This window comes from Talpa europaea (genome assembly GCF_964194135.1).
Source record: "Talpa europaea genome assembly, chromosome: 13".
Taxonomy (NCBI): Eukaryota; Metazoa; Chordata; class Mammalia; order Eulipotyphla; family Talpidae; genus Talpa; species Talpa europaea.
Window position 1 is genome coordinate 70,829,330 of NC_140080.1, and position 9,662 is coordinate 70,838,991.

Sequence of the window (9,662 nt, forward strand, 5' to 3'; positions counted from 1 at the left end):
GCTGCTCCCCTCAGCAGTGTACTTCTGTCCTTCTGCCTGCTCTGCTCCCCGCTCTGGCTCTGGTGAATTCTCTCACCCTCCCGCGCTTCTGACTGTACCCAGTGCGTGTATAAACAAACAAACAAACAAATAAAAACATGCCTCTACAAAAAAAAAAAAAAATTCTAAAAAAAAAATAAATAAATAAATCACAAAATTTAATCATTAGATGTATTTTTGTTTAAAAGTATGCTTGAAGATATTAGTTTAGTTTGAAGTGCTGTTTCAATTTACTTTTGCTTGCAGTTGGTTTGGAAGGGAGCTTTATAAGTTGAAATGCTTTCAATCATTTTCTGTATTCTTCTAGTAAAAGTTTTATATAAAAGACTTCATTCATAGTGGGGGGAGGGTGTCTCAAGAGTCCTATAGCAAGAGCGCCCTCCTCTGCCTTTGTAATGAAGTCAATTTCTTTAATGGGTTGCTTTTTTTGCGTCAGGCTGTTTTCCTTTGAGTTTTGGGCTTTTTTTCTCTTGTCTTGCAGGATTCATGCTTGTTTCTCCCCTCATCGTTCAGTTCACAAAGGCATACTTGTGCCATCTTCCTCTCTTGAAGACTTTCCAAGATTGCCACTTCAAATTCCACTTTTAAATCCATTCCCTACTGTCAGTACTCTGATTTAGAAAAAGTCATTTTCACTATTTTTGTAATTAGTTTCATTATTTTGTAATTAGTATGGAATTTCTCTTCCTGGGGATGACTGCAGTATAACTTTTCACTCATGTTCTTCCAGTTTTTCCAAATCCCTCCTCCCATTCCACAAGTGGTTGCAGTAAAGGTTTGAGAGATTGTGCTACTGGCATTTCATGTTTATTTTTCTTTTAACAAGTTATTTGAGATTTGTCATCTCTTCTAGTTATCCTACAGACATCTCCTGTATGTTGTTTTATTTGTTCTTGTCAATGATCTGCATACATTTGGATGCTATGTGGAGGGATTCAAATTTATGCAATGGCCATTTTCCTCAGAATTTTCTACCCAGAATTTTCAATATCATCTTCCAAATCCTTGAACTTACTAGGCATAGTTATTTTAAAGCCATATCTGATATCTCAGTGATATGAGCCTCTTAAGGGCCTGTTTCTGTTTTCTATTGTTTCTCTTATTTGGGGCATATGGACCTGGTCCCTTGTATCCTGTACTTTTAAGTACTAGACATAGTATATAAAAAATTATACAGATAATTTGAGGGATAATCTTCTTCCAGAAAGGATTTACTTTTGTTTCTGGTAAGCAGCTAGAGGCAATCTCAATCCTAGACTATCTTAATCCAAAAGGAGATGAAAAAATTTGAAATAACTTTCGTTCACACACTTATGATCTATTTCTGGCTTACTCTTACTCCTTGGACACAGTCAAACCAAAGCCTTGGAATTTAGCAGTATTTCTCCCTAGCTAAAGCTGAACTCCAATTTGTATTCCCTCAAGTCAGTGAATCTACTGAATTCTAGATTCTTAGGCTGTCAGCTCACTTTCAGAATCAGCAAACATCTTTAGTTTACTCTGACCCAGGCTCACCCCTCTGGGATTCTCTCCTCTCCAGATGTTGGCCTGAAATTTCTCACTCTCATGGCAGTTCTCCAATGCCTTCAGATATATATTATTTCTATTCTTCCCTGTGAGTGTCTAAGGACCCTCAACCTGTCTAGCTGATGATCTTCTGGCCATAATTCTTTCATATATCAAGTCCCTTGCTGTACAAGCTATAGCCCACCTTGACTAGCCCACTACTGACTCAGCATGGTCATTGCTATAATGCTAGTTCCTGTCCTGTGTATAGTTTTGTCTGGAATTTGTACTATTTTTCTCTTGCTCATATTACAAATTATCACATATTCAGTGACTTTAAGCAATACATTTTGTTAAATTGCCTTACAGTTCTGTGGGTTACAAATCTAGTACAATTCTTACTGGGTCAGAGTCAAGGTGTCAGCAAAGTTGTTCCTTCATGGAGGCTCAAGGAAATCTTTTTTCTTGCCCATTCTAGCTTCCAGGGGCCACCCACATTTCTTGGCTTTGGCCCCTTTTTCCATCTTCAAAGACAGCACTAGCAGGTAAATCCATCTTATATCACATCACTTTGACAGTCTCTTCTGCCACTCTCTTTTAAACACCCTTGTGATTTTATTAGGCCCACTACGATAAATTTATAATAATCTCCTGATTGTTAAGGTCATTTAATGAGTAACTTCAATTCTTAATTCCCCTTTGCTATATAATGTAACACACTCACAGTTCCTTGGAATTGGAACAGGTACATCTTTGGGTGGAGGGGTCATTATTCCATCTAACACAGAAGTCCACTAATATTTAATATGGTCCTACTATATAGAAGGATCATTCTGGGACATATTATACCCCCAAGTAAGTAAAAATGGAGTGGCAAGACCATGAATCGCTAGACAATACAAAAACATAATTTATATACATTCACAAACTCATGTACACACACATACAGATAGTAATTCAGGAATTAGGGATTCTGGATATGTCTTTCAGAGCAGAGAGGAGAGTACAGACCAGTTTTAAGGAAACTTACCTGGATTTGTGTCCTACAACTGGATGACTCTAAAAAAGCAATTTCAGTAGATCAATTCTGATGGTTATAAAGTTGAACAGAGATAAGGACTTAAAAGGAGGCAGAGAAAACCAAGGTCTGATGAGCCCCTCTTACAGCTAAAAAACCTACCAAAGGAAAGAAAGAGGACAGTAGTAGCAAGAGCCTTTTTGCCCCACTGTTTCTTTTTCACCTTTTTAAGTCATGGCCTGACAACCTATTTAACCTGCAATATAGGATCTAGGGGATGAGGAGTTCACTGGAGCCTGAGCAGGAGAAAGGACAGCTGCCTGCCTGCACAGGTCACCAGTGGCTCTCCCGAACCTTAATCTACCTTAATTACTTCTGCAGAAAGGACCGATGTTGCTGCAAGTGTCAGTTAGAGTTCCAAGAGCTAACAAATGGCTTCTCAAAAGGCTCACTGAAGAAATGTAAAGAAGGGACTATTTATTAAGGGATGAGTAGGGTTAAGGGGACTGAGAAGGATGGAGAAGCAGCAAAGGAAACAGAAGTTATTAAATCTCTCAGCCTGAAAGGGCAAAGAAGGGAGTGCTTACTGGAACCCAGTGAAAGCCACAGCCCCAGGAGGAAGGATGTTTGATGGGAAGCACAGCTTCTCATCCTCAGCTCTGCTGCTGCTGCTTCCCACTGACCCACATCACAAGAAGCCAGAGTACAAGAAACCCCAGCTGATGCCACCATAAAGGATAGCAGAGAAGGGTGGTACCACCAAAATATCCAGCCACTACCCACTTGGGGTTTACTCCTTCTTCCAGAAGTTCTAGAAACAACTGGATTTGGTGAAGCTCTTTGCGGGAATGGTAGCTACAGAAAGTTCCAGCCACTATAACTAAAGCCCAGGTCCAGATGGCAATGGAAGGAAGCTCCAAGAAAGGCAACAGGAAGAGACAAGGCCAGGCTGGGGGGTAGTATAGGCATGGAGTGAAGGAGGCTCTGTGCTTTCAGACTCTCACAGGCAGTGCTCTGCGCCTATGTTTAAAAATCTGATGCACGGAGCAATTTACCCACCTAGAGCACATTCAACAGCCCCACATCTGTCGTTATTTTGGATGTGCTCACAGAGCCATCCAGGCTGCTCCTGGGCCCATTCTCAGTTCTATTAAAGCACTTTTTAATTGCCACATTTCTGAGGCAGAGAAAGTCTAATCTGAATGCAGTTTTAAAACTAACAGCAATCAGCAGAGATCCATCAATTAGCATTCGGCATTAAACAACGCAGAACATTTCCAAGACGCCAAGGGCCTCTCTACACCTGAACATTCTACAAGGTTCATTCTCTCCTGTTTGAATAATATTTGGGGCTCTTGACTCACAGTCTTGACTGACAGTGTCATTCGGCTGCCAAAAAAAAACCCATTTTCTACCATAACTCTTTTCCAATTCAAATATGACAACTCCAACAAAGCTCTTTACTCTGGTATGCTTTTTTTTTTTTTTTTTAAGTAAAAAAGTATCTGCTTCAAACCCACTAATTATATTATAACAATAGTTCCCAGGAAGCAGGGTTCCTGCTATAATTAACTGCTGAGTAGAATAGTGCAACTGTTTATTTAGTTTCAATCTACTTGTTCAGAATTTGTCACCCTTTGAAACTTAACTCATAATCAGATCTAAATTCAAAATGTTAGGGAAGCATTGTCAACTTTGCGCTGGATATTTCTTACCCATTTTCTCTCTTTAAAAGAATTTTCTTTAGGTTATGCCATTTTCTTTATTTGAGGGGAAAGAGTTTCTCCTAAAAGGTTAACATTTTTTATTTTCCATAATGTTGAAACATGTGACAGTTGCACATCCCAGATAGCTTACAAATACCAGTCACTCCTGCTAGATTGTGAGAATCTTGCTATGTGTGGCTTTCCTGGTATTACTTCAGTTGATTATCACAAGGAAGAGGCTTCTTCCTTGTCTCTGCACCAAGACTCACACTAACCCTCAGTTTCCTGATCTCTAAAGTGGGGATGATAACACATATCCTCAAAATTGTTGTGAATATCAAGTACAAGCATTTGGCACAGGATTTGGCATATAGGAGGCTGTCCTTATTTTTATTCTTCACCAGTCAGGGAAAGACAACACAGCAATGATTAAAGTGGGTAAAAAAGTATTGGGTTGTCGGAAAAGTGATGATGTATTTTTTCTATGTTTTCTAAGCAAAAATGCATCATAACCGTTCCAACAGCCCAATATTTCCCCTTATGGCGGATCTCTGAGTCTGTGATGGGAATTATCTGAAAATGAACAACAGAGCAGAGAGTCCCTAAGCAGGTATGGCCTCTGGAATCCTCAATCCTTAACTCACAACAGTCACCAGAACTAAGTGTTTTTAAATTAATTGAACCTCAGCTGGGTGGGGGGGGGGTGGGGACGGACAAGTACTTCTTTCAGTCACTTTCTTATCTAGCTGCTTCTGGCTTTTTGGCACTTTTTGGACTGAGATTTTCTTCTTCAAAATGAAGTTAGAGTTGGCTCCTGGCCTTCTCTGGTACGAATTCATGAGGCTATTTATAAAGTTCAGAGAATTTCTGGCAAGAATTGACTTCATAATGATACATTTCACCTATAGTTCATTGAGATGTCACTTTTGCAAGCTCAGAAAGTTTGAATTCGGTGACATCTAACAATACTAGAATGACAGCACACAAACATTTCTGATACATTTCATTTTTTGCAGAAGGGAAGAGTTAAATTATTGTTTGTGATGAGAAAAGCAATATGTGGTTATTACAAAATATTAAAAATAAGAAAAGCATTGTGCAGTAAAAAGTTAACTCAGCAGAGTTGGGTAGCTCAAACCCGGATTTCCCAAGATCTTTCAAAATTTGACCTTGGCTCAGTTATTGGAAAAGACCTCTGAACCTTTGGAGTATTCTACCAAACGAGAAGTTCTTTATAAGCCTGAGGTCTGGGGCCACAACAGACAGTTTCATGCTAACAATATGATTTTTGCTGACCGGCTGTTTTTGAATGTTTAAGGCTTTGGCCACATGTATCAGTGTGAGGAATGTGAGGGCTGCATAACTGAGGCCAGTCTGCTGGCATGGCACACAGACATGACTAACCTCTTAATGCCAAGTCTCAATGAGCTTTCCCTGAGCTTTTCCAGTTAGGAGCTTCTCTGACTGGCAACTTTTGTTGTCACATACTGTTGCTGGGAGAATTAAGTGTCTTGCAACATAGTGCAGAAGACAACTGGAAACTGGTGCTTTTTTTCCCCTAGATTCTGTCTTATGTGCTTATTTTCTTTGCTAATTGTAATATGCATCCTTTCACTTTCACTATGCAAACTGTAACCATGAGTATGATTACTTTTCTGTGTCCCGTGAGTCCCTACTAGAGAATCACTGAACATAATGGATGATAGTGGGAATCCCCAATGCAATCATAAAAATTATTCATTGTCCTATTTCAAAAGACAACATTTTCTTTAAAAATAAACATTTAGAGACTTTCTTCTATACACTCAAACATTTTTTAATGGAAAATAGATCATAGTATATACTCTGTTTAGAAACCTTTTCCCTGTACATATACAATAGACACATTGTCTTATGACCTTAAATGGAAAGATGTTATGGTGCACATTTTTAATATTTAATTATGATACATTTATTTAAACAATCATCTACTGATAAAGCATTTGTGTTGTCTTCCCTAACAATGTTTATAAACAATGCTGCAATAAACATCGTAGATAACCTCTTTGTAAGCTTGCCTTATCATTTGTGATACAAGTACCTATGATAAAGACTTAGGAATTGTAGTGACATTCACTTTAAGTGATTAATGAGATGTGTCAAAGCAAATAAAGTTTTCAGAACTCTCTGCAAAATATACTTGATATCTAACACGACTGAGAATTAGGCTAGAATTTGAAGAAATCCTCATTTAATAAATTTATGGAAACCTGTCTCTCTACCACTTTTTAACTATATCCACATTATGGATATTAAGTTCTCAAATATGCACTCATATCCTTCCTGAGGAATAAGCCTACAGTTTTACACTGTTCTATTTAAGTAGAGTATAATAAGTGGTAAGATGTTACCACTGGGGGAAGATGGACAAAGAATACATAGGATACTCTGTACTAATTTTGAAACTTCCTATGAATCTATAGCTATTTCAAAAGCAAAAGATTTTGAAAAACTAGTGACTATTTAAAGCAAAAGCAGTTACATTATATGGAGGAGTTTAAAACAAATAAAGAAATAAAATATATTATTAAATAGCACAAAGCAAGAAATGGAGTTAAATGTAAGTGTAAGACTCTTAGGCTGGGGCCTCCCCAGTGGCACAGAGGTTGAGCGCTGGGCTGCGAAGCTGCTGCCCGCAGACTCTGCAGCACAGGTTTGTTCCCCAGCCGCTGGTGAGGGTCCCACATGTCGCACAGACCTCTCCTGCTGCGCCTGCTGCTCCCCTCAGCAGTGTACTTTGGTCCTTCTGCCTGTTCTGCTCCCTGCTCTGGCTCTGGTGGATTCTCTCACCCTCCTGCGCTTCTGACTGTACCCAGTGCTTGTATAAATAAATAAATAAATCTTTAAAAAAAAAAAAAAAAAGGATTCTTAGGTTGTTTGTATAGTAGTGTAATATAAATTCAAGGTTGATTGTGATATCTTAAGGATGCCCCTTGAGCAGACACTAAATTAACTCTCTCTCTATCAGGGAGTATAACTAAAAAGCAAAGAGATAAAATGAAATACTAAAAAGTACTTGATTAATCTAAAAAAAAAAAAGGGCATGAAACAGGGAACAAAAGAACAGAGATAGGACAAACAGAAAATCAGAACAAAATTATTTAGCCCAAATTTATCAGTAATATGGTAACAGCAAATGAATTAGACATCCAATAAAAGACATAAATTGTTATTTGAATTCTTAAAAAGATCTAGCTACGTTATTTATGAGATACACATACAATATTAGGTTGAAAGATACATGCTACACAAACTAATAATAAAACTGGTGTGACTATGTTAATAACAGAGGAAGTAGACTTCAAGGCAATAACAATCAGTGAAAAAGAAACAATTCATAATGATAAAATGAAAAATTCAACAGGAAAAGATATCTAAATATAAGAACCCAATAACATGCCTTCAAATACAAGTACATGACACAAAAATTGATAGAACTAAACAAGTCTTTCTCTTAATATAGGTATTTTAACGCTTCTCTCAGTAAATTCTGGAATAAGCAAACAGAAATATAATAAAGACAGAAAATTTGATCAACACTATCCACTAAGTTTTCCTAATTGACATTTGTAGAAAACTCCACTCAACAAAAGCAGAATATACATTCGTTTCAAGTGCATGTGGAATATTCACCAATATAGACCATGTATCAGGCTGCCAAACAAGTCAACACATTTCAAGAATTGCAATCATATATTCTCTGCCACAATGGAATTAAACCAGAAATCAGTTTTACAAAAATAAGTCTTCTATGTTATTAGAGTTTCCCCACCTCAAATAATCTAGATAAGATTGTCTCAAATCCTCATTCTCTATGGCAATCTGATATCCTCTCCTGTGTTAATCAGGGTTCTCCAGAAAACCAACAGGATGTATATCTATCTATATGTTTATATCATAGATACAGAGACAGAGAGAGGGAGAGAAGTTTATTTTAAGGAACTGGATCTTAGAATAGTGGATCAATACAAAATCTGTAAGGTGGACCTGCAAACTGAAATCCAGGGAAGAGTTGCAGTTCAAGTCCAAAGGCCCTGCTGGCAGGATTCTTTCTTGCTCAGGGGAAATCAGTCTTTGATCTATTAAGGCCTTCAAGTAAAGGCCCACTCACACTATGGAGGGTAAGCTGCTTTATTTGAAGTAAACCGATTTAAATGTTAATTTCATCGAAAAACATCTTCACACAAAATCCAGGATAATGTTTGACCAAATACTTGGATATGGCAGCCCAAATTGGCACATAAAATTAACCATTACTACTGCCCACGATGAGTTTCAAATTTCTTTAAAGATGAAAGTTCTTCTGCTACTAATACTCCTAAATTAGTTTACGAATCATCAGGCTACCTCACATGTTATTGCGAAGCTCACCCCTTCCACTAAATTTCACCCAAACCAAGGAACCAACAGAATTCCATTCACACCTTCTTGGTGGGTGTAACAGACTTTAGCAAATGTTAGGAGACAAAGGATGGGTTCTTCCTCACACCACAAACTGCAAACTGCAAAATAAAACACCATTTGGAGCCGCTCTCTACTCTCCCCCTTCCTTTTCATTTCAAAGAAAAAGCAATCTAGATGCTTCATTGGTCCCTTGATGTCTGCCAAATCACACCCCCAGGATCCCACTTTCCATCCAGCGGTATTTTCCTAAATACAGACACCTGCCTGAGGAGAATTCCTGGAGCAACTGTGGGTCCTTCCTTCATCTCATTCCTCTCAGCAACCAGGTTCCCCCATCAATGTGGTGTTAGAGTCTCTCATTTTACTCTACTCCCTCCAAATCATTCAAAAGAAGGAAAAACACTGAACCTAGTACATTTTAAAATTAGTACATTCTTCTAGAGAGGGGGCCCTATGAACATCTGGTGAGAAGTGAGGGAAGAAAAGGATGATTTCTACTCACTAGGGGCAGGTGTGGAAAGTTCATACCCACATGATCTCGGGCCCTGTGGTTGAGGGGGTCTGGCTGAAGGATGGCCAGCCAGGGGGAAAGTGCTTTGCAAAAGTACCAGCTGTGAAGGCAGGCGTCACCCACAGGACTGTGTTCCACCCCAGTGCAGGGAATGACAGAATGGTGAAGGAAGCTTGCCTCTGGTGCTCTCTACCCTCCAGTTTTAGGGTGCTCAGTTGGAGTGTCTTCCCTATTGAAATTCACCATCTGATTTCATTTCCTTCTGGAGTGCCTGTCATGTTGGAAAGTATTGTAATCAATGAAACCCAGCTGGTGCTTGCAGTGGTTTAATCTACCATCTCGCAGAAAATACACACATTTTTATAGGCAACTCCCAGAAACGCAAGCTAGTCCTTAAGGGAACGCCTGATCCACTGGTGGGTTTTTCCACCAATGCGAG